This window comes from Pelodiscus sinensis, chromosome 25 (genome assembly GCF_052426305.1).
Source record: "Pelodiscus sinensis isolate ZL-2025 chromosome 25, ASM5242630v1, whole genome shotgun sequence".
Taxonomy (NCBI): Eukaryota; Metazoa; Chordata; order Testudines; family Trionychidae; genus Pelodiscus; species Pelodiscus sinensis.
Window position 1 is genome coordinate 8,978,928 of NC_143076.1, and position 26,496 is coordinate 9,005,423.

Below are 26,496 nucleotides of genomic sequence, written 5' to 3' on the forward strand. Positions count from 1 at the left end.
TGGTGCAGCTCGAGCTTCTCAGGCACCTGCGGCCACAGGGAGCAAATCCTCCTGGGGCGGACGCCGACTCCTTTGAAGAAATGCTTCCTTTGGAATGAGCAATCGGGGCCGTTTCCGGTCGGAAGGGGCCTCCCTTGCTCTGGAGAGACAGGCTGGGGACACGGACACGTGGGGTGTTCAATTGTGGTTATTTTACTAATCGAGTAGTCGATAGAATTTTTACTGACTACTTGACTAGTCGATAGGGGAAGGCAGCCGGCTACAAACCCGCTACGGGTCTGCAATTGAAAAGGCAGCGGGAGCTGGGCAGCCTGCCCCCTGGCTCCTACTGCGTTTTAAATTGCAAAGCCGCAGCAGGGTTTGGTCCCAGCACAAGCCAGGGCTCAGCCGGACTGCCTGCCCCGCCAGCAGCCCCTGACCATGGGGGGGGGAGTGGGGGGTTGGGACCCCTGTGGACAGTGGCTGCTGCCGGAGCAGACTCCCCTCAGAGGCAGCCGCATGGGGTGGGGGCAGACGGCACCGCAAAGATGGTGCTGGGGGGGAACCAGCCTTTTAGTCAACTAGACCAGTGTTTCTTCAACTGGTGTTCCGCGAGCAACTCGCAGGCCTGCTGCCGCCTCGGCTTTGGTTTTGCTTTTTTTTGTCTGGCAATTTTTTTTTTTTGAAGAAAATGTTCATAGGTTTTCCGCATAAAAAATATTATTGCTTGGTGTTCCGTGGTCTCAAAGTTTAAGAAACACTGGACTAGAATACAATAAGCGCGGCCATTGGGAGAGAGCTTTCCTAAGGCCTGTGGGACTGAGGAGCCCCCGTCTCCATGGGCCCCTGGCTCTGTTCCCGGGACTGTTCGTGAGATTCGTGCTCTCTCGTTCCTCAGGCACTTAGGAAAACGTCTTCCCGAATACCCACATTTATATATGCAGAGACCAGCTGCTACCACGGCATTTACTCACAGCAGTAATCCCACGGACTTCCACGGGGCTTCCCAAGTGAGTAAAAGCTGCAGGACTGAATCCGGAATTTGGGGCCAAATGTGATCAGTGTCCTTGTGAAGAATAATTAACAATAGAAGCAACGGTTGCAAATTTACATTAGCAGTTTGAGGCACAACTTACAGAAACTCAGCCGAACTGCCCCCCTGCTTTCAGGAGCACGTTCACTGAGGCGAACTGTCAGGAAGGTGGAGAGGAAGAAAATCAGGGGGAAATCAACTCCAGGGGCCTCCGGGAATTCTACATACCAAAATATTTCCCTCCCTCCCCCAAGCAGTTGCCTGCATGAAGAAGAACTGATAATTCCCTGCTAAATAACAAGAAGAGCAGAATAACCCTGCTAGCTGCAAGAGGGGTGGCTGGAGCCCATAGCACAGAAGGGGATAAACCCGAGAGACTGCTGCATCAATCTCCAACACAACACATTGGAAAACACTCTTAAGTAAAGAATTCCCAGTATGGGCAAAGTTGCTGTTGTCTGCGGACAGGAGGGCAAACAGCAACGTAGCAATTCTCCTGGCCACTGCTTGTGCAGTGAATTCCCGGGTTGCCACGGCTTCTGCAGCGCACAGAGAGAGGGGGACGATCTGTGAAAACAAGCCAAGCGAGCACCCCACACTGCGGGTGCCACTCCTCAGCAACTCGCAGAGTGCATCTTGGCGTCACCTCTGAAAGCGCAAGGGCTGGCAGCTTTGAGAGGCCGGGAGTCTTTCTTCGCACAGACTCGTGCCCGAGAGCCTCTCTGCACTCCTGACCCCAAAGAGACACACCAACGCTGGCAGCGGATTTAAGCCTCAAATGAAAGGCCCCAGCTGCGGGAGCCAGCATGTGCAGCGCATTAATCTCCACTCCGATTCAGGACGAGACGTGCTCTCCAAAGAGATAGGGCGCGTGCCAAATTCTGTAACAATGCATCTGACTTTGCAAGAGAGGCTCCCCCTTGAGCTGAGCCTTCCAAACTCATTACACAAAGGGACCTCTACTCGACAAGTGGAAGAGATTGCAGCCCCGAGATTATGCACTAAACCCCTCTAAGGGTACAATTAATTCTGAGAGAAAAAGCTTCTGTAATTCACACAGCGATAACAGCAGATTGCCCCGGTAATATCAGTCTGAAAAATTCTGTCCCTGTAAAAGAGAAGCCAAACATACATTGTTACGGGGAAACAATAAGATGACCTACCTTGAGATGACCTTGGCTACCTTCCAGGTGCTGTAACGGCTAGGCGACTAAGCCAGACTGTCCCTTTGACTACCCCTGGTGAAACGGCACTACTTGGTGCTTTCAGCCACCATTCCCCCCAGGGTTTCCATCCCAGCACTGGGAGGTTCGACTTTGAAAGCCGAAAGGAAGGGAAACATGTGCCTTGAATGCTTCCTGTCCAGAAACACGTGAGGGCCCAAATACGGGCAATGGAGAGGAATGGGAGATTGCTCAAGGTAACAGGCTGGCACCAAGAACAGAAACTACATTAAATAGAACAAAATGCCTCCTGACGGGTAGGTCTATTCGCCGGTGGAATTAACTCCCAAGAAGTGGGAGAAACGCCACGAGTAAAGAAACTGAAAATGTGACAGGCCCACGCGTGGCAAGGAAAGATTCCTCCTCGCACCCAGCCTCACCCGTCCTTTCAGGGGATGGCAATCAGATTTTTCATGGCTATCGTGGAGGCTTCTATGACTTAGCTCATACTCCACACGCTTCCTGAATCCTGCCAGAAAACGAGAGGAATGCCAGCATCGTCTTCCACAGGGACTCAGCTGCTGTCTGAGGCACGTCGGTCTAAAGCAAGAACAACTCCAGCAGAGCAACACAGCTGGAGCCTGGAATGAGTGGGGCGCAGTCGGCAGGATGGGGAGGCCCACGCTTGGGCTGGGCAGTAATCACTACCAGACACTACATTAGCTAATTAAGATAATTGCAGCTATCCGATGAATTTCAATTCACTGACAGATTTGAGAATTACTCCTCACTCCTTCCCAGAAGGTAGGAGCCAGCAGTGACTGCCAGCAGCAAGCAAGCAGCTCTTCTCACGCCTAACCGGAGAGGGAAAGGCAGAATGAGGGGAAGACCATTCCGATCTCCACCGTGAGCCATGCCTGGTGTGCTCACAACATCCAGAGCACGTCAGCCTTTGCTACCCTCGTGGCACGAACGATCGGACTGCCCCAGACTAGGGCAGAGTTTGGTTATTTTCTCCCCCGGTCAAAATCTAACTGATAACAGCCACAAGCGGAAAGTCATCCACCCCACAGCTGCCATCCCAAGGCAATGCTAGCCGCAGGAATCCTTTCCTCTCCCTGGGCAAAAATAAAGGAGCCCTATATCTTCCTAATGGTATTTACTTCAAGGTTCAAATGTCCGATGGCATGTCACCCTTCACAAGCCCCGAGTCCTCTTCTGATCCAGCATGTTGAAAAGTCGTCCGAGCTGTTCAAATACTAGGAGAAATTACAGCGCTGGGGCCTCTTAGGGTGTGTCTAAACTACATGCCTCCGTCGATGGAGGCATGTAGATTAGCCAGATCGGCAGAGGGAAATGAAGCCGCGATTAAAATAATCGCAGCTTCATTTAAATTTAAATGGCTGCCCCGCTCTGCCGATCAGCTGTTTGTCGGCAGATCGGGGCAGTCTGGACGCGCTGCGCCAACAAAGAAGCCTTTCTTGATCGGCACAAGTAAACCTGGTTTCACGAGGCATACCTGTGCCAATCAAGAAAGGCTTCTTTGTCGGCGCGTCGCGTCCAGACTGCCCCGATCTGCCGACAAACAGCTGATCGGCAGAGCAGGGCAGCCATTTAAATTTAAATGAAGCCGCGATTATTTTAATCGCGGCTTCATTTCCCTCTGCCGATCTGGCTAATCTACATGCCTCCGTCGACGGAGGCATGTAGTTTAGACGTACCCTTAAGGAGCAGAGATCTAATGTCATCATTCAAGTCTGACGCAGAGTGATGCTAAATAAATGCAGTTTCTAGAGTCAATTTTTGACAGATTACTTCAGTTAAGATTACACCTGCCAATTTGCCTCCTATTCCTGGTTATTCAGGCTTTCCTGGTGTGTAACAAAAGCTCAGATTCTTACAGGAAAATAATCCGCCACAACTGTTTGGTAAGTTTCTTCTTTGCTGTCCATCTCTCAAAGCACTCCCGCGTACAGCACACTTCCTTAGGGCAAAACAGCTTCTGGACTCATATTCTGTGTGAAATATTTGCCAGACGTTCTATTTGCAACTAGCGCACAACTTCAGAGGCATGTTAAATGCTATTTTGGATGTTTAAATGCACTCCCAAACCAACAGAATGCGTCTGTGCCCATCAAAACAGCCAACTGCTCAGCTGACAAAACGCACCACTTCCTTTTTTATATTGCTAAATGGATTGCTGTGGTGAGACATTCTAGACCTGTCAGTACAGCCGCTCCCCGAGTTGCAAACAGTTGAGTTACAACCGTTCGCACTTATGACCAAAGCTCCCATGGAGCAGTCGTAATGGCGGTCCCCGAGTTACGACCACGACCCGCACTTATGAACAGCGCGGTCGCGTGTAACTCAATGGGGTCCGAGTTACGAACGGATCGAGTTACAGCCAAGTGTTTGGTCCGTAACTCGTTCGTAACTCGGAGAGAGGCTGTAAAATGGAAGGAAACCAATGGCTGCATGATGCATTTCTGGGCACACGGCGCACACTGGAGCTCGCAGGGTGGGACGAATATATTTTAAAGAAAAAGAAAACTGGTGATTCAATATCCAGCCCCGATTGTCTTTGTCTGAAGCCGGTGACTCCTCAGTGGGAACAAGGAGAGGAAAGCACCTGCCGAAGAGGAGAGCGGCCCGCCGAGGCTGGGTTTGAAATGTGATGTTAGCAGGTGTGAGCTAACGAAGATGCCAAAAGTCTGCTCGAGCGCAGCCATCCTGCCTCGAGTGCACCCGAAACTGGCCACGTTAACGCTAGCCTGCCCCCAGCTAATGGGCAAACTCTTCGCCCCTGGCTAGACAAGGCCAGAAGGGCCACACAGCTCTGGCCCTCCCTCAGATGGCATCAGTAAACAAACCAGAAAGGCAAACACTGAGCCAGACTAAAACACTACCTGCCCCTGCTCACCATCACCCACTCCAGGATTCCAGTCCAGATTTTTTTTTGGGGGGGTGGGGGGGGAGAGGGGAAGGAGGGAGGCAGGATAATTTTCATAATGATTGCAGGGGGCTACCTAGACACCTGAAAACTCTAGGCTTTTTGCTGATCATAATTTAGAAAGTAGCTGTTAGGAGCACTGTATCTAATTTCTATTTAAAGAGAAAAAAAACCATACCAACACCAATTAAAGCCATACGCTATTTTCAGTAGAGATAAATAAAAATGAACAAAATGTGCCTATATCGTCTGCAACAGACACGCTCTGCATTACTGCCATTGTCTACCTTGTTAGCCAATTGGTTTTCACTCTCCTGAAAACGTTCATGTAACGTTAACACATGCAATCCAAAAACGGTTTTTTTCCATCGTATTAAAAATGGGTATTTATTCTTCTACTTATTTTGGCATTTGTGTTTACTCATCACAATCACGTACGGGACTCTCTAACATTTGTCTCCACTGTTGCTATTGGTACCAGACTTGGAGCAACATTTATTTGCATACTAATGTTAAGCTATTTTACAGAACTAACCACAAATGCAATCTGAGAGCAAGTGGCATTAACGCGCCCAATGTCTACAGCTCGGAGTTACCTGCAGTTTGTTTGAAACCAGCGCTGTTCAAGCGCATACAAGCGACACTTGCAGCCTCGAAGGACGCTGTTATTGGGCGGTACCACTCTCAGCAAAGCAGCTGCACAAAGCAGTCTGGCCACAGACGCAAGCATCAGGACGACTCCAACCAGGACAGGTCAGGCACCACCTGCCACACTGTCCTGTAGCTTCACTAGCTCCGCTCCTCCCTTGTGCCAGCCCCTCCCCTGCGCATTTACAGAGCAATCACATCCCCTCTTGGCTCTCCTAGGCACAGGCCTCCATCCCCTGCATCGTCTCAGTAGCGTCCCTGCCCCGTTTGAATGCACCTGCTTGGCCCCAGGGGACCGGAGCCTTGCTCCAAACAAGCAGCCCTGCTGGCAGCCTGCACTCCCTGGTCCCGGGGACTCTGGACCAGGGCTGGCCCACAACATATCGGAACCTGAGGGGGGAGCTCAAATGACGCCCCCGTGTCCCCTCGCTTGGGCCAAAACTTGGAAAGGTCTCGACTCTGCCTCCTTCCTGTTCTGCTCCTCTCATGGGACTGCAGAGAGAATACGTCGGCACCAGCAGCAGACACAGTTGTCTACACTCCGGGTCCTAGTGCACCCCCCCCCAACAGTCTGGCACCTGAGGCGGCCACCTCAGTTCGCCTCGCAGAATCATAGAATACTAGGACTGGAAGGGACCTCGAGAGGCCATCGAGTCCAGCCCCCTGCCCTCGCGGCAGGGCCAAATACTGTCTAGACCATCCCGGATAGACATTTATCTAACCGGCTCCTAAATATCTCCAGAGATGGGGATTCCACAACTTCCCTGGGCAATTTATTCCAGTGTTTAACCACCCTGACAGTTAGGAACTTTTTCCTAATGTCCAACCTAAACCTCCCTTGCTGCAGTTTAAGCCCATTGCTTCTTGTTCCATCCTCAGAGGCCAAGATGAACAAGTTTTCTCCCTCCTCCTTATGACACCCTTTTAGATACCTGAGAACGGCTATCATGTCCCCCCTCAACCTTCTCTTTTCTAAACTAAACAAACCCAATTCCTTCAGCCTTCCCTCATAGGTCATGTTCTCTAGACCTTTAATCATTCTTGTTGCTCTTCTCTGGACCCTCTCCAATTTCTCCACATCTTTCTTAAAATGCGGTGCCCAGAACTGGACACAATACTCCAACTGAGGCCTAACCAGCGCAGAGTAGAGCGGAAGAATGACTTCTCGTGTCTTGCTCACCACACACCTGTTCATGCAGCCCAGAATCATGTTTGCTTTCTTTGCAACAGCATCACACTACTGACTCATTCAACTTGTGGTCCACTCATGGCAAGGCCAGCCCTGCCCTGGACCCGTGAAGAGCCAGGGCGCAGTGCTGTGAAGGCAGCCCGGGAGGGAGAGAGCCAGATCCAGAGGGGACCAGAACTGCTCTGGGCCGCTCTGCGTCATTGGCCGAGCAAAGGGCTAGCGCTGCGTGAGGCGGAAGAGCTATGCCATGGACTCAGGAGTGCAGCAGCCGGGCCTGGTTTCAAAGCCTCTCGGACACGGGGGGGATCCAAGATTCAGCTCCGACGGGAGCGGTGCTGCCCTTGCCCTTCCCACAGAAGAGACTCTGGGCAAGAACAGGGCAGGGCTGACAGAAGACAGGCTGAAAACGGAGCAGGGAGGAAGAGCGGAAGTTCTACTGAAAGAACCAGGCATGAGACCCTCTCCAGGACAGCCACTTCCTCCAGCCCGTGGCTGCCAGGGGCTGCTCCTCCACGCCCCAAACCCACCCCCAGAAGCCCTTTGAGCAAAGACACTTACTGTGCCCCTCTCAGGGCCAAAACCACAGTCTGCTGCAAAAGGCAAGTTCAGAGACTGCCCCTAAGAGGAGGAAGATTGCAAACCCGCGACATCGCCGCACCCCTCACACGCCACCAGCTCCCCGAAGGGGGACAGATACCTGCACGCCCCTCTAGCAATCCTTGCATGGTCACTGCAAACAGGACACAAGAGTCAGGTGGGAAAAATTAACCACCTGAAGCAGTGCAAATACAAATGTCACCACCAAGAGATGCGAAATGACTTTACCGTCTTCCATGCCCCATGGATTAGGGCCATTGCCTTTCGTTCATGCAGGCTGAGGGACTCGCGTTCCCTTGCAGCTTTAAAACGGTCTAAAACAGTTTACACAGCCCGGCATGGTTGGAGTTTGCTGGGAGATAAGGGAGCTTGTAATTGCTATTCTAACACGAGCTGCATAAGCTTAGAGGAGTGTTTTAAAACATTTTAAGGGTTTTATAAAACTACCAAATGCCTTCCAACAACCTAAAAATGAGATCTCAAAAGACTAGCCTTGCTTCCATCAGACAGCACGGCTGATCAGATAATGCAAGGTTCTTGTATATAATGCTGTTGAAATGAAACATATATTTGAAGGGATTAAGAGAATTAGTCTGAAAAGTTTTGGCTTGCTGCGTGATTCCCGGTGCTGTTTTGTCAAGAAGCACCATTGTAACAACGTGAATGACTTCTGCAAGGAGCTACAAACGACACCTTGAGAACATGCTGTCCCTCCCAAACTCTCTGCTGGACCAGACAGTGCTTGGCTTTGCTCCCTGTATTGCTTCTACATTACATTGCCCAGATTTCTGATGCAAATAATGTGACAAACTAGCCCCCAAGTACACAGGTAGAGTTTCGGCCAGCCATATACTTGGGGCAGCCCCAGCTGCTCTGTGAAAGTCAATTCTTCATCCCCATGTAGACAACCCCCTGGCCCCACACTAGGCAGGAAGCGTTGGCAGGGCAGATTTTTAAACACTACAGAGCTAGCGATAGAAGTGAGGATTATCCCTCCAGCTCCACTTAAGTGCTGGTAGCACCCAACCATCCCTTATTTGAAACCACTAGGGAGCGTCTGGGAGGTACCCCCAAAGTTTGACCATTCAGGCAGTAAAATGTGTAAAGTCTTTGGAATCCATCTTAAAGATATTGCTTGGGATGCTGCACCCCCATATTTTTGTGGAAACACGTTTGAGTATGAACATACGTAACTCACATATGCTTCATGCAAACTGTGGCATGTGGCCGGTCCCTGAAATGCTTGTAATCTGCTGAATGTTTATATTTTATTTGTGTGCCTGGATCATTCTTGTAGGTGAAGTTAGAAATGAGTCATAACCCTGCTTATTAATCTACAGGTTGAACCTCGTTAGTCTGGCACCCTCGGGACCTGACTGATGCCGAACCAGAGAATTTACCCAACCATGGGAGGTCAATATTGTCTAGCAGCATGACCAACACTCTCACTGCTTGCTGGGCTGTTACATTTAGAGGTAAATTAGAGCTAAATCACAGCACAGAGCCCTGAGAGCCAGGACTGGTGAATGTAAGCAAACTTTATAGGACCGCGGGAAATGTGGCCACACCCATGCTAAGTGGACATCTGGCTAACTGAAATCATGCCAGACCACAGATGTTGCTGGACCAGAGTGTGCCGGACTAGTGAGGTTCAACCTATAGATCTTTTCCTGAAAGCCATTAGTGGTACTCAAGGAACTGAATAGCTCCATGCTCTAGACAATGGTCTGTCACTAGTTTCATTTTTCCTGTAAGTCTGTAGGATGGTCGGTCCAGTCAAGATATGTGACCAGGTCACCTGATGCTGGAACCCATTTTGAATGTGGTACTTTTCCATAGGGGGTATGAACGGCTTGAATCTGGACACAAAAGGTTCCAGCCTTGGGCAAAATCTACATCGCGGCAGGGAGCCAAACCGTTGGGGAGTTGGAAGATACTCCCTGCTTACCGCTCAGATGACAGCTGGAAACATCCAAAACTGAACGGGGCCTAAGCTACGAGGCTGCTTAGCTTGTGAGAGACGATCATGAAAACTAGTGTTAGGGTAGAAACTGCACATAACAAGTTTCAGAGAGTATCCAGCTTAGCTGGCGTGTTTTGTTTTATTTAGCCTAGTAACTTACTTTGATCTGTCTGTCATCACTTGCAACCACTTAAATCTTACTTTTTATACTTAATAAAAATCGCTTTTATGAAGAAACCGCGGGTAAATAATTGATACCGGGAGGGGAGCACAAGATCCGTGCAGCTCTCTCTTGCACTGATAAAAGGAGCAAACTTTATGAGCTTTCTCGGTGTAAAACTTTTATACAGAGTGAGAGGGATTTATCTGGGGTTCTGATCCCATTGGCTGGGCACCACAGCCGAGCTGTTCGCAGTGTCTGTGTTACTCTCCTGGGGGGCTGTGACCCCAACTCTGGGCCTTGGCAAGCAGAGACCAGAGCTTCTGACCCATCAGGACAGGGCGGTGGAGCGTCCTAGAGGGCAGGCAGGCTCAGTGGTGTGATCAGCCCATCAGGGGACAGTCTGAAGGGGAGCTCTGTGACCCAACCTGTCAAGCTGGGTCAAATGACATTCTTGTGTCTTCCCCTCAGGTCTTCAGCCCACGGCTGGGCCTCTGCAGGGAGAGCGCTCCGGGCCCGGAGGGGCAGAGGGGCAGTGCCAGCTCATTCTTCCCACTGCCACAGGTTTCATCGCTTGCGGCATAGGTGCCCATTTCCATTCTAGCGGGGGTGGGGAGGGGAGGAGTGCTTAACCCCCCCCCCCCCAGCCACTCACCCCTTCCCCCAAGCCTCTGCCGCCCTCCCTGAACCCCGCGAATCTGCTGTTCACAGCGCTCCAGGAGCACGGGGAGGGGCCGGTACGTGGGGCCGCCCATGGAAGAGAGGCAGAGGGCTGCTCCAGCACGGGGGGCTAGTGACAAGAGTAGCCAGACTGAGTCAGACCAATTGCCCGTGTAGTCCAGTGTCCTGTCCAGATAGCAGCCATGGACGGGTGCTTCAGCAGGAAGGAACAGAACCGACAACCTCCAAGTGAGCCGCCCCCATCGTGCATTGCCAGCTACTGGCAAACAGGGGCTAGGGCTGCACAAAGCATGGGGCTGTCTCCCTCCCCGACAGCCACTGAGTTACCCAGGAATTTACAGAATTCTTTATGAATCCCAGTATAGTTTTGGCCTTTACAGCAACCATGGCAAGGAGTTCCACAGGTTAGGTGAGCACTGTGTGAAGAAGTGCCTCCTTATGTTTGTTTTAAACCTGGTGCCTATTCATTTCATTAGGTGACCCCCAGTCCTGGTGTTATGGGAAGGAGTAAATAACACTTCCTTGGTCACTTTCCCTAAACCATTCATGACCTCTGCCATATCTTTCCCTTGCCCCCTTAGTCATTTCAGGGGATAACCCAACTTTCCCGATACTAGGTAAAATTCAGGGAAGTTTAAACAAACAAAGCTAAGCCATTCGTACTAGTGGTGCAGCAATATCACTTCTGTTAATAGTGCTATGGCTACTGCAGGAAACAATTATAGATCCGCCTCCTGACTTCGGGTGATGTGACTTTAATGGCCAAACTCCTGCTTTGACACGCATTCTTTTCCAGTGTAGCTGTCATGCAATAACAAGGCATTGGCAGGCCTGTTTACAGGAAAACTGGGATTTGCAGCGCTCGGCATTTCACAGGTGAGAAACCAGAGCTCCGCACTGCTCAGTTACCAGTTTTCAATGAGATGTAACTAATTTATCGACAGTACAAAGCAGCCCCCTGCAGCAGCGGAAAGGAGGAGCACAGCCCCTGCTTGCAGAAAGAGGGGTGTTTAGCTACACACAGGACACTTTCCTAATCCACTGTCGTTGTGTTGCAATCCGGTGCCTCACAAACACGGTAGTGCAAACCAGCACCTATTATCACACACCCTCACGCTGCCCTGCTGCCTGGCATCTGTAATCTAAAGAGCACTGGCGCACCGCACGCATGCCGGACATTTTAACCAGCCAGGGACAAGAAATTGCAACCAAACGCAGCTTTCACCAGCGAGGCTCTTAGTGAGCAGGGTCGCACACAGGACAGATTTCCTGCCGGCGGCACAGCTGCGGCACTTACAAAGGCCTAAAACACGGTGGCCATCCAAGAGCATCTCTTCTTTTAGTTACTGACATCCCGGTCAGAGGCTACTTGTGGAAAAGGAGCCAGCACCGTGGTCCCGGCCCAAAGGGAAGAATAGTGATGCTGCTGTCACAGAGCCACATTCGGGTGGGAGGGGACTCCATGGATGTATCGTATCTGGCCATAGAGCTGCACTGCTCCTCTAATGCAGTTAACTAGGATCTTCCCTCAGAGGCAGGGGTGGCCGGAAAGCAGACACCCATAGTAGTTATGTGAGGAGAAACTCTGCATTAGACAACGGCAAAAACCAACAATGGCAAAGTCACGGCGGTAGCCTGGAGGCCGCCGTGGGGCGAGGAGAGAGTTTATATGGAGACATACCTATCTCATAGAACTAGAAGGGACCTTGAGAGCTCATTAAGTCCAGTCCCCTGCCTTCACAGCACCCTCCCTGACACATTTGCCCCAGACCTCGAAATGGCCAGTTTGAACTCTCAATCCTGGGTTTAGCAGGCCAATGCTCAAGCCACTGAGCTGTCCCTCCCCCCCCCCGAGAACGTGGATGATGATGAATTTCCGCCTCCTGCATGACAACCAGCCATCGGAGAGGGTAAGAACACCACTGCCAGGAACCAGAGTACCTGGGTTGAGGGGAAGATACCTGTGCATCCATCCCATCCCACAGGCTCCCGGACCGGTCTCCGGAGCACCCTCTGTTCATTTCTACCGATCCCCAGCAAGGAGGCATTTGCCACGTCTGGCAGGAGATGAGGCCACAGCATTTCCTTGGCATTCAGTGGCGCCAGCTCCCAGAGCCAGGTGACTGCATGAGGAACTTGGCTTTAAGGGACGAAAAGAATAAAAGTTTCTTGCTCTTAGGATCTCAGGAACAAAAGCTCAAAAACGTTCCCCCCTAACGACATCACAAACTAAAGCACAATACCAATCCGAGCTTTATTTTAGAAAAACCACCTGATTTTTAAGCCAATCTCTTCATTTTGAGGGACCTGAGTCATGGTGTTTGAACACTTGGGACTGATAATACTGTGCTCAGCCTGACTTGTCCCTTCTTCATTTCATCTCATTATTGCTCGTGTTGTTAAGAAAGGAGCCCTGTCCGTCAGCGTTAGTTCTGCATACCAAACCCTAAACTCCTGCAAATCAGGTTCTTGGAATGAGGTGAAAGTTTCTTGTCAATCAGAAAGGGCATCGCATCACTGAAGAATGACTCTCAGCAAAAGGCAATGTTTTGGCTCTGTCACCCTGGCAAGCCTTTAAAGAAATGCTCGCCCCCTTCCTTCCAAGGGCTCTACTTGTACATGCTTGCAAATATTTAACAAGTGCTAATTCAAACATTCACAAATGTTAGCGCCTAACAAGAGAGCTGACAAATGTTTAATTCAATTCACCAACTTTACTTTGTACATGTCAGCTCTGTCTGGGAGGCATGGGACTATAAATGTTCCAAACACAAGCTGATGAAATCAGTAAAGGAGCCAGGACCACATTCTGATCCCGTTTACATGGCTGTAAATCCAGAGCAACCCCATGGGAGCCAGTGGAGTGGTCCAGACGTGTGGTACCGCAAGGATGTGAGCATGGGCCATTGTCTACGAGGCTGCGTGTTGTGTGCCAGGGCTGTTGAGAAGCAGCCATGTGCATGCTCTGCCCAAAGGCAGCGGGCTCCTACCATCGTGAGAAAGGCTGTTTTCTGCTGGGGGCTGTCTGCAGTGCCACCCTTGGAGACAAAACGAGGCTTTAGCCATCGCCCAAGCTGAGACAGGCACATTCATTTCCCCCCCTCGCCACGGACGAAACTGTTTGCAGAGCTGTAGCCATTCTGACCCATGGGGTACGTCTAAACTACATGGCTCCATCGATAGAGCCATGTAGATTTGTTGTTTTGGCAAAGGCAAACGAAGCCGCGATTTAAATGATCGCGGCTTCATTTACATTTACATGGCTGCCGCGCTGAGCTGACAAACAGCTGATCAGCTGTTTGTCCGCTCAGCGCGCTAGTCTGGACAATCCCCTGCCGACATCAAATCCCTTTGTCGGCAGCCCCGGTAAACCTCATCCCACGAGGAATAACAGGGCTGCCGACAAAGGGCTTTGATGTCGGCAGGGGAGTGTCCAGACTAGCGCGCTGAGCGGACAAACAGCTGATCAGCTGTTTGTCGGCTCAGCGCGGCAGCCATGTAAATTTAAATGAAGCCGCGATCATTTAAATCGCGGCTTCGTTTGCCTTTGCCTATGTGTCTAATCTACATGGCTCTGACGACAGAGGCATGTAGTCTAGACACAGCCTAGGATATTAGCAGGAGGGGGTGAGGTGGTGTGACGGCGCATTGGGGTTCCCCCGTCTCCTGCACCCCGAAATGGCACAAACAGACTGCACCAGCCGGTGGAATAGAGGAAGTTTATTGCCTCTCCAGGATATAGCACAGCACAGATGTAATCTGGTCACAGAGCTGGGCTAGGATGCCTCAGGCCCCCTTGAGATGGGGGGAGACTGGGCCCCTAAACTCCAGCCCCTTTCCCTAGGCTGTCTCCTCCATGCTCCCAGACAGCAACTAACTAACCCTCTTCCAGCCCTGCTCCCCAGCCAGGGCAGCATTCCACCTTCCTTTGTTCCTCTCCATGGGGGGTGTCTGGCCATACCGGTTGAGAGGTCCCTTTGCATAGTGACTCATCCTGTTTTGCTGGGTCGTGGTACCCACGGCAGCCAGTGGGGGTTACCCCAGAGCCAGCAGCATAGAAACCAGCCAGGTACCCTCACTACATCACAGGTGGTATCTTTTATTGGACCAACTTCTGTTGGAGAAAGACAAGCGGTCAATCTCTCTGGGAAAGAACGGTCAGTTATTCTCAGAGACCACCGTTATTTTCTCTCCTTCTCACTGTTGTTTTGAGTTGAAGTCTTAACCGTCTGACTAATGATGCCACGAAATAATTTTTTTCTAATTAGAAGGCATTTGTTCTTAACAGGATTCCAGTTCCAACTCTCATTAGGGAGAAATCTGCTCTGTGTACACTAATCACATATTTAACCCCTTCTCCAGCTCTGTAGCAGCTCTCCAGGATCAGGCTAATGATCGGTCTGATCTTCAGGCTGGCGGAGGGTGGTCACTTTAGAACTGAATTATTCAATCGCCCATGTGAAATCAGCTAGAACCCAGAGAACAATTAAAGATGCTCCTGACTTACGCTCACATAAACCTCCGGGGGCAGGGGAGGCCAGAAATGCCTCTGTGCTGGGGGTTAAAAAGGAATCCCGCGTAGCGCAGGCGCCAACCCCAGTCCGGATGTTTTCAGATCATGGGCCAGATGAGAGAAGTCGAAAACGCATGAGAGTCGCTCACAACCCTTTGGATGGCGAGAAGCCAAGCCTAAGCAGCGGCCCCTTCCCCCCACCCTGCTCCACTGTCCCTCCTGCAACCCGCAGGGCACCAGCCAGGGTCGGGAGGAGACAGGGCAGAGGAGATGGCCTCATGCAGGACTCCAGACCTCCGCAGATTGCCATGGTCTCTGTTGACCTTGAGACATCAGCCAGGTACGATCCTAGTGCCACTGTTCCCAGAGGGGCTCAGCACCCTTGTGGCGAGAGGGCTGCCGATGCTTCTACACTTGGGGGGCGGGGTGCTGCAGATGGGCACGATCTGGCCCAAGGAGCTATTTTGTCCCACGCTGCCCTTGGCTCCCGCCGAAGTCGTTCCTCTTTTCTCGTTTCCAAGTGCAGCATGTGCTTCCCACCCAGCCTGCCCCCGCGCTCCTGCCGCCAGCAGCCCCGAAGCTTAACCATGCAGCCTGGGGGAGAGCAGGGGCCCCGCCTGCTCGGGAACATCTTGAGAGGCTAGGTAGGAACAGGGCTCACCGCAGATGGAAGCAGCTTTGGTCTCCAGAGCCTCACTGCAAAGACTCCCCGTGGGGACGAGCCTGCGGAAAGCTGCCCGGTTTCACTCTGTGGAAAGCACGCACAAGGTTCACTGTTCCCTCAATTTACAAGCAATTCTTGCTGGCTTGGGCTGAAAATCAAACCGTAGCAAACCTGCAGCAGCTCCCTCAGCTTCCAAGAGAGGCCCAGCCACAGCAGAGAGCCACAGACCCTGCTGCACAAAAGCAGCACCGAGGATCATCTCTGTAGTGACTACACAAGGAATGAGGGTCAACGTCCTACCCCGCGTACAACCCTCATCCTGGAGCAAAGTACGCAGCCAGCGTAGTCAGTCAGTCAGAGCCGTTGTCCTGTGGCCAGAGGCCAGCAGAGCCCCTTTTCTTGTAGGCTGTCTGGATCCCAGTCCCAGAGCCCCCCGAGGCTGCGCCATTCACAAAACCTCATTTCAGATGCTGCTGGGTGAACCAGACCATTCGCCAAGTTCCAGTTACTGGCAACGGAGGACGGGCTCCGATCACTTGTCGCCATCCTGCTGCTCTTGATAAAAATTAATTTCACTCGAGTTTTATTTGTGAGATGAACTTTCCTCTCCCCCAGATTTGGGCATGTGGGTTGGTGCTTCAACAGTAGCTCAGATCAGGCACCTGGAGAAGTGTCTAAGACTTGCAATAACTACCCCAAGGAACACACTTGTTCTGTTGAAGGGTTGGAGCCATTTTCTGCCCCATTTCCTGTTCACTACTCACTGGGAGGCTCTCAGACCAGGTGCCAGCTTACGCCAATGCCCCCAAAAAACACACAGCTGGAAACCAGCCTGTTTGTACTGGTAACGGACATGAGAGTTCAGGGAAGAGAGAGTTCAGTTGGCACAGACAGTTCTATGGTGGTGAGGAAAGCTCTCCAGCCAGCTGTCCACACTGGGGGACAGGTGGGTAGAATTAGGAATTTCACACCGAGTGATGCAGTTATCCCAGGAGGAGCCTGTGGCGCAGACCTGGCTTCAGTCAATACATCTGCAGTTAGTATTATCAGATTGGCTCTAAGGCTGTGTCTAGACTACATGCCTCTGCCGACAGAGGCATGTAGATTAGGGTTGTAGGCAAAGGTAAATGAAGCCGCGATTTAAATGATCGCGGCTTCATTTACATTTACATGGCTGCCGTGCTGAGCCAACAAACAGCTGATCAGCTGTTTGTCGGCTAGCCGCTAGTCTGGATGTTCCCCCTGTCGACATCAAAGCCCTTTGTCGGCAGCCCCGTTATTCCTCGTGGAATGAGGTTTACCGTGGCTGCCGACAAAGGCCTTTGATGTCGACAGGGGGAACGTCCAGACTAGCAGCGAGCCGACAAACAGCTGATCAGCTGTTTGTCGGCTCAGCGCGGCAGCCATGTAAATGTAAATGAAGCCGCGATCATTTAAATCGCGGCTTCATTTACCTTTGCTGAACAAACAAATCTACATGCCTCTGCCGACAGAGGCATGTAGTGTAGACGTACCCTAAGAGATGTCTGAGGTTTGAGATCTGGGATGTAAGTGACTGATCCTCTGGGACCAGGAATAAGCTGGATATGTTTGGGATTTGACGGGGAGGGGCATCTGGCACCATGGCAGGCTTGCTTGGGTGGTGAGATCATCCCACAGGGCTGTCTGGCTTCATGCTAAGGCTGGTATCACACTTTGGAAGTTCACACTTGTCACTTGAGTGGTGAAATTGTCATCTGTGCCCTGCTTTGTGCTAGCCTGCCCTCGGGTTGGTACCCACACTCGTGGGCCTCTCCAGTCAGCCCGACGCCCTGTGTTTCCTCTAAATATCGGGACATACACCGGCTGATTTTCACTTCACCCTTGTGCATATGGAAAAGCCGTCCTTCAAGGAAGTGACGGGACAGGAGAAATGGGGAAGGCAACTCAGCAGAAAGACAGACAGACAGACCGACCGACAGACAGACAGACATGGATTCATCTCATTTTCCAATTATTTTATTTTTAAATCAGTCATGGAATTGTCCGGATGCATTTGTGTTAATTCCCGCCCCCCGGCAGAGTCTTTCTGGGCAGATTTAGGATCCCAACGGGCTCAATCTAGGCTCCTAACCTGTTATCGTTCTTCCGGGACCTCCCCACCAACTGGGAAAGGCTGACCCCGTGCTAACTATGCGCTTGTTGTGTATTGTATGTACTTACTGTAAGTGGTAGGAGCTACTGGTGGCTGCCGTTGTACAAAAGACAAGAAGGGACCCTGGGAAGAGACTAGAGGCCCAGCTTGTTTCTGTGTGTCCCTGGATGTTCTCGTTCCCAGGAGCAACCTCACAACACTCACCAGCCCTTCTGCTCCATCGAAGCAGCCAGCAAGCACGCCACTCCAAAGCCGTTAAATTCCAGTCTCCACCCTCCAGGGCCAGGCAGCATGCTGCTGTCAGAGGGGCACAGCCCGCAGGAGAACAGGGTGAGCAGCTGCAGCCATGAAGATTCAGGGCAGGGTTTGGAGTCAAGGGGTGACACTACACACCAACGTACGGATCTAGCAAAGTCGTGCATTGCCCAGGCCCCTACGACTCTGGCACAGGGAAGGGGTCCGGTGTGGACACCAGGAGGCTGGAGACATTTTATTACGGTGCCAGCGATTGCCGCTGGCCATAAGATCCTTTGATTTTATCAGTCACCGGGATGGAACAGTGAGAAGTGGCGTTGAGAGCAGGAACTGCCGCGCTGGTTGGTGCTGGCTAGCACTGCCGGGCAGTGAGCCCACCTCAGCAAACAAGACCGCAGAAGGGGACATTGTCTGCCCATGGACTGGCAGCAGCCAAGGGGCTATCCCCGATCCACTGCGCTGCACCAGGACAGCAAGAACCCTACGGCGCTTGTAGATGCCTCTAATAAAGCCGTGCAATGCGGTCATGGCCTCAGTGCTGCCGACTTTCCCTGGCTACGTGTGTTCTTGTTGCCTGTGTGTTTTTCTGGACATTGCACATCACAGCCTGTTTTTATGACCAGTTGGGGCAATGCAGAATTAGACCATTATCCATACTGCACATCAATGTAAAAATAAGACCCAGTCTTGGAAAGGAACCCCAATTGCATAGGGGCTAGTTCATATCATTCTGAAACTTACTGCCTATAGCCTGTGAACTCTGCCTATGTGAACACAATACACTGACAGTTAGGGGCAAACGTCGGGAGGAGACGCAAGTGCAATCACGTAAGGAGGGGGAAAACCCCAAAGCCTCAGTCTGTATTTGATGGGACTGCTCCGATTCCCACCAGCGTCCGAGGCAGTATTTCCACTAACTTCCCAGGTGCAGAGCGAGCCCTGAGACAGCCCCTCTGGTCAGATGTCAGCGCTCCTCTTCCAACAGTTCAGACCAAAGGCCACTGGGTCCCTGCCCTCTAAAACGCTGCTGTTATCTTTGTAGGGCCAAGAGCACCCGGCATGCAGAGTAACAACTTTGTAGAGTCCATTTCTCCCACCCTTGTTCACATGGAACCGCAGCGTACCGTCAGCCCCAGAACCCCCACTGGCCCCATAGCAGAGGAAGGGTGACAAAGGACGGCAGAGTCAGACCCTTCATTACTGAGCCTGCTAGACTGAGCAACAAAAGCCATTAGGACCTGGGGAGAATGCACATGGAACATCGGGAAGAGGGGAATCCGACGCCTCCAAGAGCAGACAAATGCTATTGCAATGCACAGTTGGCACCCAGGGTGTAAGACAGATGTAAGAAAGCCAACTAACTCCAGTCACCCACTCCTCATGGCTCATTTTCCTGAAGGTGACTTCAGCGTGAGTTTCGCCATGGAGCAGAGTGCACTGAAATAAGGAATCCCCACTTACGAGCCACGGGCAAGTCTAGGAGAGTCACACGCAACAGCTTATATTCCTGTGGAATGGGACTTCGTGGGACAGCCTCACAACGCCATTGACCCTCCTGGCCATTCCAAGAGCGAGCCCCCGGGCCAGCAGACAAAAAGAAACTGGTTATTTTAAAGGAAGTTCCTCCAAGTCCACGCAGGATGGGAAGGGCCAAATGCAGCTCTCCAGCTGCCGGTCAGCCCACCCTCACCCCTAGAAACCGCTGCGCAAGCAAAGAGCTCAGTGGCAAGGCCGGGAAGCACTGGAACGGGAGGCAAGGGCAGCGCATGGGTGTTCTGGTGGATCCCAGAGCTGCTGATGGTGAGAACTTCTCCTAGCACAAACGGAGCCAAACAGAACAGGGAGATGTGAGCACACGAGGCCGATCTGCCTCTCCTGAGGGCTTAGGGACCGAGCAGGATTTGTCTTTGAAGCCAAGAGATACCTGTCCAGTGCCCCAGCAAGAGACGCACCTGCAGTTTGATGATACGGTTCAAAGGAGTCACGACAGTGTGCCACAAATGCACACACGCCCCAACACACAAACGCACATACCAACACAAACACACACGCCAACAGCATACCAAACCTCAAGCCAGGCTGTGTTCTGAAACCCAACTGAACTGGACGCTCTCGGGGTTATGCCCACCCTTATCCATTCTGCTGGGGGAGTCTCTGAAGAAACCTGCCCCGTTGCTCAGTCCGATCGGCTCCGACAGCTCAGGGGTAGCTCACTAACAGTGAGTAGCACGGCTTTAAATGCCTGCAGCACCTGCCATCCTAGGAGCTCCCAAGTTAGGACGGACCTCGGCCAACCCATGCAGCCCCCTGGTGCCCATTAGCTCTCTCCTGACATCCCATGGGACAGGGGGGTGAACTCCATATTCTGGCCCCATTCCACCTGCCCTTCCTGCCCCCCACTGCCCTCCACGGCTGGAACGGGGCTGTCCGTCTTCCCTGCCCCTCTGACCAAACAGTTAGTGCTGCTGGCATAGGGAGCAGAAGTGAGGAGTGGGCCACACTGGGCAGGGTTGGGGCCCGGGTTTGCAGTCCCTTTGCAAGGACTGGGCGGGGCAGGGCCGGGCAGAGGGAAGACCGCCACCTGCTGAATCACTAACTGCCCCTCAGTTTCCCATCCCAGCACCACGCAGACTCCACCCCGCGTAGCCTTTCAGATCTGTGGCGTGTGCTTGACGACAGAGAGCCGGGCCCTGCCTCTGCCGGTCCAGAGGGCTGCTAACGCCTTCCCGCCGGTGTCCTGTCGCAAAGGCCACATCCCTGGCCCCTCTGCCAGGGGCGCAGTGCCCCACGCTGGAGACGCAGGGGTTGAACCTGCACTCTGGGCAGAGGAAGCCAGGCCCCTCACTCCTGCCGAGCACGCTCCAGCTGGAGTAGCAGCCCAGTCCAGCTGCATCCAGGGAGGGAGGATGCACGTTGCAGGTGCCTACCTGGAGCTGAGGCCAAGACCACGGAGACCACGCCTGCCAGGGTCTGGACAGACACTTGGCTGCGGTGGATACCTGGGGACATGGGAACGGCTGGGAGCATCACAGCCCGGCCCCAGCAGACAGATGCAGTAGGGCAGGCCACTGGACGATACGGCAGGAAGTAACCCGGGGGACGGAGGAGCCAAGTCAGCATGTTTCACTTGGATTGCTGCTGCCCCCACCCCGTAACGAGGACACTTGCTGCTGAGAGGGCCCTAGGCTGGGACCTGGTGGAGGAGGGAGGCCTTTTCCCCCAACCCAGCCACCCCCACTCACCTGGGTGGTGGCCCATCAGGCTGCATCATCCTGTGAGGGCAACCATTTGGATTCTGGCCATTGCCCCATGCAGCCCTGAGGGGAAGGGTGGCCACTGACACAGCTCCATAAGGGAGGGCAACTGTATTGACTCTGGCCACTAGGCAAGACTGCCCAGAGGCGAAAGGCGGCCAGGCGATCTCAGCCCTGGGCTTGTAACAGGGAACAGGCTGCACTTGCCCCACAACACCCTCCTCTGCCCAAAGTCCACACCAAGAGGATACCAGCTCAGGACAGCCAAGACTCCTCCCGTCTCTTCCACCTTAAAGGGCTCGATTGTCAGAGGACAAGTACGTCGGCTCTTTCTGACAATCCAGCTCCTTTAAGGCAACCCAGGGCAGGGGCCCAGAACTGCTGATCTCCGGAATATCTTGTCCAGGGGCTCTGGAGCCCGATGACACTACGGGCTAAAGCTGCCGGTGCCTCTGCTACCTGTTCCATTACGAGCATCTTCTGAAAGGAGACGGGTCACTTCACTTTGACCCAGTGCTCAGCACGGAATCAGGGGAGGCCTAGGAAGCAGACTGCACTCCTGCTCCCTCTGGATCTGCTGCTGAAGAGGAAAAGTCACCATAAGACTTTCAAAAACCAGGTGGGGATCTCTCTCTTGAGCATCTCATGACCCAGAAACCCACTGTCCAATTCACCTCACGCTGAGCAACTGATCTGTGCTTTGGCCTACTAATTCGGAGGCCAATGTGGCGCTGAGCTTTGTTTTAAGAGAACAGGAGAAAGAGTCAGATTTTGGCTGATAATGGAAATCCAACTGCAACCTTAACCGAGCAGTGCCTGCTGCTACCCCGCAAGGAGTCCCACACACTTTCCACTCAACTGTCAAAACCGCAACAGCAGTAAAACCTGCAGGTCAGAGAAGTCCAGGGAGGCCGTTCAAAGTAACGTCTGAGGAGCAGAGCGTGTTCGGTAAGGCCAAAGCGAAACCGAATGTGTGAATAAATGCAGAGAAACAATGTAAAGGTGTCTGGGGTTCATACCTTAAAGCCCGTTCTGAGGTCAGTGCCCTCTTTAATAAACAAATCCACAAAAGCCCAACTGGAACGTGCTTTACACTGGCACCAAGCATTTCAGAGCTGGCTACGGAGCGCTTTCAAAGCCAGTGTTATTTACAACAGCAAAACTGCTCCACCTCACATGTAAAATATATTCCCACTCTCACAAGACTTGTCAGAGACAGCTGCCTTCCCCCACATTCCAGCCAAAAATAATAACAGAACAGAGCTGTTTGGAGGAGACTTAATCTAATCTTCATTGCTTCAGTTTTAAAATATCCTGCCTGGTTTGGGGTTTCTTGTTACACGGAGGGATGTGTTTTTAGTGAGATAGAGCTTAGCTGAAAGGCCCTTCAGAGAAGCTTCATGTAACTAGAAACCAGGGAAGGCCAACTCTGTAGCAACCTAAACAAAAGCCTCTAGGAGACACAGCTTTAAGCAAACTGCACTCGAGCTGAACTTTTACAGCCCTTGCTGGTGTTAATGCCACTGGGGGTTTGATTTAATTTAAACTCTGCACCAGCTCTGAGTCGCAGCTACTCCAGATTCTCCCGACACATCTACAATATTTGTAGAACTCGGGTTTGCCCCGGTGGAAGGGACCCAGGCTCTGGCTGGCCTCTTACTATTTGGAGCCAGAGCTCTCTGTGCCTCCAGCTGATACCCTACCGCAATGGCACACTCCCGGAGAGCGCTCTCGCTCCTGGCCGCGCCAGGGCAGTAAGTCCAGCGCTTCCCCCGATCTCCAGCCCGGCATCCCACTCACCCTGGCTGGCTCCCGGGGAGAGCAGGGCTGGCGTGTTGCATCACCACAACGGGTCACGTCCACTGGGGAGTAACAAGTCCCGGAGGAGCCCCGTGAGCAACACGCTGTGAGCACTGGACCGGCACCCGGCAGGAACCGGCTCGCTGCAAACCCGGGCCTCCCGACAGTCCGGAGGCGGCCGCAGCCCGCCCAGGGGCAGCCAGCGGCCGGCTCTGATTGGGAACGCGGCTTCCCCGCGCATCTCATTCAACCCCCGCCGCCCGGGCACCGCAGCAAGTGCCGCGCGCCCCGCACGGGCAGCCGAAGGGCCGCGGGGCCGGGCTCCGGGAAGGCGGCGCTGGGTCGGCGAGGGGCGCCCGACCCGCCTAGTCGCGCCCCAGCCCGAAGCCACGTCGGGGGCGGCTCCCCCTGCACCGCGCGGGCCGGGCCCAACCCGAGCGCTGCCCGCACCCGCGGCAGCTCCGCTCGGCCCCTTCGGGCTGCGGCGCGCCCGGGACAAAGCCCCGGCGACGGGCGAGCTCCGGTCCCTGTCGCCGCCGGCGCGCAGCGCTCCGCGCCCAGCCGGGGCTCGCTCCAGCCCAGCAGCGAGCCCGGCCACGGTGGCCGGAGCCCCCACCCAGGTGCCCGCGGGGCGCAGCCGGGCTCCCCGAGGCGCTGCCCCCGCCTGCCCAGCCGAGGGCTCCGCCGGCGGCATCGGCCCGGCTCGCCACGGGAGACCCGCCCGCGGAGCGCCGCCAGCCCGGCGAGCCCGCACCGCCGAGCCCAGCCTGGGAGCGCCGAGCTCGCCCGCCCGGCCGGGCTCCGGTCCTCGGCTCCTGGCCCAGCGCCGGGCGCGAGCGAGGCTCCCGGGGGAGCGGGGCCAGCCCGGCGCGTGGGACCGGCAGGGAGCGGAGCCGCCCCGCGAGCAGCTGGCCGGTCCCGGGCTCCCCCTTCCGCGCCGAGCGCGGGCCGGTCCGCAGCCCCGGCAGCGCGGATCCCGCACCGGCCCCAACTCCGCAGCCCCCGGCCGGCTTGAGAGCTGCTCCCCGCACGCCCGGTCCTGGCTCCCCATCGCCCTCTGCCCCTTCCCCGCGCCTGCCCGGCAGAGCCTCTGCCCGGCTCCCTCGCCCGCCCGGTCTGCCCGCCCCTGGAGCGCTGCCCCGCTGAATGACAGCTTACCTGCACGCCAATCTTCATCACACTGACACCGGCCGGGCCGCGCAGCCTATACTCACCGCCCGCCGCCGCGCGTCACGGCCCCGCCCGGCCCGGCCCGGCCCGGCCCCGCCTGGCTCCCCCTAGCGGGCCCGCCTGCGCCAGCGCGCGCTCCTCGCGACCCGGCGGGGCTGGGGACCGGGGGCCGGGGCTGCGGGCGACTCCTTCCCACGGGCGCTTGAGAACGCGCGGCCGGCCCAAAAGCGGGCAGGGGGCTGAGCCGCCGAGCCGAGCCCGGGCAAGGCGGAAACCAGAGGCGCCCCCCGTCCCGAGGGGGGCTCCCGGTACAGGTTCGGGGCAGTGGCTCTCAGCCCCCCACTCTGCACGTTGCCCCGATGGAAAGGGCTTCAAGCAAGGCTGTGCTGCCGCCCCCCAGCTCCTAGAAGGAGATGCTGTGAATGCTTCCCTCGCTTGAAGGTTTGGCCCCCTACAGTCACTGCTGAGTGGAAGCCTGTTCTTTTACACTGTTGCATGGAAAACAGCATGCTGCAGTTATAAAACAGAGACCAAACCATTACAAACCACAAAAGGGAGCTGCTAAATTCTTCTGCCCCTCCTTTAAACAAAGTTATTCCTGGATTTGCCCCTCCATGAAGCAACACAAATAAACTATCAGAGGGGTAGCTGTGTTAGTCTGAATCTACATAAACAGCCAGGAGTCCTGTGGCACCTCCTAGACTAACAGATTTACTGGAGCATAAGCTATGGTGGGCAAAGACCCACTTCTCACATGCATCTGAGAAGTGGGGCTTTTCCCACAAAAGCTTATGCAAAAATAAACTAGAAGACGGTTTTATTCACAGATCAAAGGTGTTACAGTGACCGTCACCCTGAAGTTTATAAACAGAGAGGAGTCTGTGATAAGGTTCTTTTAAAAGAGGGGTGGGGAACCTAAAGCTTGGGGGCTGGGTGCGGTCCCTGGCTTGCCCCCCCCCCCCAGCATTGGGGAGGCTGTGCTGATGCCCTCAGGGGGGTGGAGCACAACGGCCCCCCAACCCAAAAGAAGTTTCCCTCCCCTGTTTTAAAATACTACAACAGTCAAATCCAGTGTCAAGTGAGGTTGAAATGAACACTAGCAGTGCTGACTAAATATCTACCACTGTTTGAAGGATTTTGCAGTTTGGGGATTAAATTATTTAGCTGATATTTGTTTCACAAAATTTACCCAGGCCTGGTAAATATCAGAGAAAAATGCTGCTTTGGTGACTCATTAATTTCTTAGGGAGGCATAATTGTGCAGTCCACACTGACGTCTATCTACAGAGCACATGAACGCCTTGGGACAGTCATTTGTTTCTGCAAAGTAGATGTAAAAGCCTGCCACCACCAAGGGTCAGCGGGAGATTCTGGTGTGGCAGGGTGTTTTGTACAGGGACAAGTGACTCCAGAAGACTCCAAGCAAGAAGTCAGGGCTTGCGTTCTATATGTGTCTGTGGCATTGAAGGGCTGGTAGTGTGCCTTGGATTTGGACAGCCCGCAAAAGGTGGTTTTGATTTCATCTCCCCCCAACTCTTCCTACAAGTTTTCCTGTTTTCTCCGGGTTTTCTATGATATGCCAATATGTGACCAGAGATTGGAGGTCCTCTAAAAAGTAAAACAACGTCTCCTCTTTTCATTATTGTAAAACACGACTACTTTGTCTAGCTGAGGAAGATCAGTCTAAATTATTTCTGGATGTTATTTTTTACAACACACCAGCCAAAGAAGAAAGTTACAAAAACAGCATACAAAGAAAGGTGCAATACATGGGGTACGTCTACACTGCAGTGCAGCACCCAGGACTGACTCCTGTTAGCTGACTCAGGCTTTTGCTTTGGGATTATAAAATGAGCGCGGAGACAACCTGGATGCAAGCTCTGGGCCTCTCTCCTCAACAAGCTCTTCTCACACAAATGCACCATCTTGTGTTTTTGTCAGTATCGCAGGGCAGGACTCAACACTGCAGCACCTCCTGCTTTGGGGAATTTCTTTCCATCCGCAGAGACTCTTTCATGCTGGTGCCTTACCTGTCTGTGCTCCGTGCTCCTGCTCTGGACCCGCACTGCTCCCGGACCGCGGCATCCTCATCAGGACACTGCCCTCCAGCAGTGCGGTGGTCTCTCCCCTCCTCCTACAGGCATATCAGCAGTTCACTTTCACCTGCCTCTGGCCGACTGCAGCCCCAAAGTCTAGCTCCGTACCTTTGGGACAGACTGTGGCTTGTATCAGCCACATCTTGGTGGCAAGGTGTGGTGCAAGGGGGGGAACCAGGCCCACCCAATACTCTGGGTCCCAACCCAGGCACCCTCAGGCAGCAACCTTGTCCTGCCCCCCTCTCCC

At 53.6% G+C, this 26,496-nt stretch overlaps 1 protein-coding gene across 11 annotated transcripts in view; it reads right to left on the reverse strand.

The window, feature by feature from the left end:
* Window positions 1-24,271, reverse strand: part of PKNOX2 (PBX/knotted 1 homeobox 2) — a 341,221-nt gene extending 316,950 nt beyond the window's left edge. For 4 of the 11 annotated variants that reach the window (XM_075909454.2, XM_075909458.2, XM_075909459.2 and 1 more), the window contains exon 1: window positions 24,142-24,269. The gene's annotated coding sequence lies outside the window, so the exon portion shown is untranslated. Of the gene's footprint in view, window positions 1-22,983; window positions 23,225-24,141 lie in introns of those variants that run through there. The other 7 variants (XM_075909448.2, XM_075909451.2, XM_075909446.2 and 4 more) reach the window with 4 other exon arrangements.
* Between the last annotated feature and the right edge of the window lie 2,225 nt (window positions 24,272-26,496).